Raw genomic sequence first — 3527 nt, forward strand, 5'->3', positions numbered from 1 at the left:
AGGAGGCAGCCTCCCCTTAGTATAACTTAGTCTCCGGAGAATGACAGCGGGCGCGCGCAAGAGGCCAGTCCGGGGATGAGGCAGCATCCTCGGGCAGCAGGCGGGAGGAGGCAGCCTCCCCTTAGTATAACTTAGTCTCCGGAGAATGACAGCGGGCGCGCGCAAGAGGCCAGTCCGGGGATGAGGCAGCATCCTCGGGCAGCAGGCGGGAGGAGGCAGCCTCCCCTTAGTATAACTTAGTCTCCGGAGAATGACAGCGGGCGCGCGCAAGAGGCCAGTCCGGGGATGAGGCAGCATCCTCGGGCAGCAGGCGGGAGGAGGCAGCCTCCCCTTAGTATAACTTAGTCTCCGGAGAATGACAGCGGGCGCGCGCAAGAGGCCAGTCCGGGGATGAGGCAGCATCCTCGGGCAGCAGGCGGGAGGAGGCAGCCTCCCCTTAGTATAACTTAGTCTCCGGAGAATGACAGCGGGCGCGCGCAAGAGGCCAGTCCGGGGATGAGGCAGCATCCTCGGGCAGCAGGCGGGAGGAGGCAGCCTCCCCTTAGTATAACTTAGTCTCCGGAGAATGACAGCGGGCGCGCGCAAGAGGCCAGTCCGGGGATGAGGCAGCATCCTCGGGCAGCAGGCGGGAGGAGGCAGCCTCCCCTTAGTATAACTTAGTCTCCGGAGAATGACAGCGGGCGCGCGCAAGAGGCCAGTCCGGGGATGAGGCAGCATCCTCGGGCAGCAGGCGGGAGGAGGCAGCCTCCCCTTAGTATAACTTAATCTCCGGAGAATGACAGCGGGCGCGCCTAAGAGGCTGGTCCGGGGACCAGGCACTCTCCCCGGACAACAAAGCACGTCCCCCTCCTGAGTGGACAAAAAAAATCCACTCCTGGTACCTAAGATTTTCTCCAGCGGCGGGCTGGGAGTCTAATCTTTCTCCTGGCCGAGAAAAGAGCACTTTCCCCCGGACAACAAAGCACGTCCCCCTCCTGAGTGGACAAAAAAAATCCACTCCTGGTACCTAGAATTTTCTCCAGCGGCGGGCTGGGAGTCTAATCTTTCTCCTGGCCGAGAAAAGAGCACTTTCCCCCGGACACCAAACCAGCCAACGTCCCCCTCCTGAGTGGACAAAAAAAATCCACTCCTGGTACCTAAAATTTTCTCCAGCGGCGGGCTTGGGACGAAAATCAATCTTCCTCCCGAAATTAAACCACTATTGGCGGACGCCAGCCCCAAGCGCCAGCCCCGACCGCCACCCCCCGACCGCCACAAGGCGACCGCCACAAGGCGACCGCCACAAGGCGACCGCCACAAGGCGACCGCCACAAGGCGACCGCCACTGGCCCCAAGCGCCAGCCCCGACCGCCACCCCCCGACCGCCACAAGGCGACCGCCACAAGGCGACCGCCACAAGGCGACCGCCACAAGGCGACCGCCACAAGGCGACCGCCACAAGGCGACCGCCACTGGCCCCAAGCGCCAGCCCCGACCGCCACCCCCCGACCGCCACAAGGCGACCGCCACAAGGCGACCGCCACCGGCCCCAAGCGCCAGCCCCGACCGCCACCCCCCGACCGCCACAAGGCGACCGCCACAAGGCGACCGCCACAAGGCGACCGCCACAAGGCGACCGCCACAAGGCGACCGCCACCGGCCCCAAGCGCCAGCCCCGACCGCCACCCCCCGACCGCCACAAGGCGACCGCCACAAGGCGACCGCCACAAGGCGACCGCCACAAGGCGACCGCCACAAGGCGACCGCCACTGGCCCCAAGCGCCAGCCCCGACCGCCACCCCCCGACCGCCACAAGGCGACCGCCACAAGGCGACCGCCACAAGGCGACCGCCACAAGGCGACCGCCACAAGGCGACCGCCACAAGGCGACCGCCACTGGCCCCAAGCGCCAGCCCCGACCGCCACCCCCCGACCGCCACAAGGCGACCGCCACAAGGCGACCGCCACCGGCCCCAAGCGCCAGCCCCGACCGCCACCCCCCGACCGCCACAAGGCGACCGCCACAAGGCGTTAGTGGCCGCGCCCGGTACTTTACTGGACCCTATTTGGCCCGCGGACCGGCCGGCGTCGCTTCCTTGAATGCTTAGCCGCCTTTCGAGCTGCCATGCCGGGCTTGAGTTAGTGGTTTGCGCCCGGTACTCTACGTTAAAAGTCAGGCGGAACGGCTCTGAAGCTCCAGACGGTGCTTCCTTGAATGCTTAGCCGCCTTTCGAGCTGCCATGCCGGGCTTGAGTTAGTGGTTTGCGCCCGGTACTCTACGTTAAAAGTCAGGCGGAACGGCTCTGAAGCTCCAGACGGTGCTTCCTTGAATGCTTAGCCGCCTTTCGAGCTGCCATGCCGGGCTTGAGTTAGTGGTTTGCGCCCGGTACTCTACGTTAAAAGTCAGGCGGAACGGCTCTGAAGCTCCAGACGGTGCTTCCTTGAATGCTTAGCCGCCTTTCGAGCTGCCATGCCGGGCTTGAGTTAGTGGTTTGCGCCCGGTACTCTACGTTAAAAGTCAGGCGGAACGGCTCTGAAGCTCCAGACGGTGCTTCCTTGAATGCTTAGCCGCCTTTCGAGCTGCCATGCCGGGCTTGAGTTAGTGGTTTGCGCCCGGTACTCTACGTTAAAAGTCAGGCGGAACGGCTCTGAAGCTCCAGACGGTGCTTCCTTGAATGCTTAGCCGCCTTTCGAGCTGCCATGCCGGGCTTGAGTTAGTGGTTTGCGCCCGGTACTCTACGTTAAAAGTCAGGCGGAACGGCTCTGAAGCTCCAGACGGTGCTTCCTTGAATGCTTAGCCGCCTTTCGAGCTGCCATGCCGGGCTTGAGTTAGTGGTTTGCGCCCGGTACTCTACGTTAAAAGTCAGGCGGAACGGCTCTGAAGCTCCAGACGGTGCTTCCTTGAATGCTTAGCCGCCTTTCGAGCTGCCATGCCGGGCTTGAGTTAGTGGTTTGCGCCCGGTACTCTACGTTAAAAGTCAGGCGGAACGGCTCTGAAGCTCCAGACGGTGCTTCCTTGAATGCTTAGCCGCCTTTCGAGCTGCCATGCCGGGCTTGAGTTAGTGGTTTGCGCCCGGTACTCTACGTTAAAAGTCAGGCGGAACGGCTCTGAAGCTCCAGACGGTGCTTCCTTGAATGCTTAGCCGCCTTTCGAGCTGCCATGCCGGGCTTGAGTTAGTGGTTTGCGCCCGGTACTCTACGTTAAAAGTCAGGCGGAACGGCTCTGAAGCTCCAGACGGTGCTTCCTTGAATGCTTAGCCGCCTTTCGAGCTGCCATGCCGGGCTTGAGTTAGTGGTTTGCGCCCGGTACTCTACGTTAAAAGTCAGGCGGAACGGCTCTGAAGCTCCAGACGGTGCTTCCTTGAATGCTTAGCCGCCTTTCGAGCTGCCATGCCGGGCTTGAGTTAGTGGTTTGCGCCCGGTACTCTACGTTAAAAGTCAGGCGGAACGGCTCTGAAGCTCCAGACGGTGCTTCCTTGAATGCTTAGCCGCCTTTCGAGCTGCCATGCCGGGCTTGAGTTAGTGGTTTGCGCCCGGTACTCTACGTT

The sequence above is a fragment of the Syngnathus typhle genome, unplaced genomic scaffold (assembly GCF_033458585.1).
Source record: "Syngnathus typhle isolate RoL2023-S1 ecotype Sweden unplaced genomic scaffold, RoL_Styp_1.0 HiC_scaffold_425, whole genome shotgun sequence".
NCBI lineage: Eukaryota > Metazoa > Chordata > Actinopteri > Syngnathiformes > Syngnathidae > Syngnathus > Syngnathus typhle.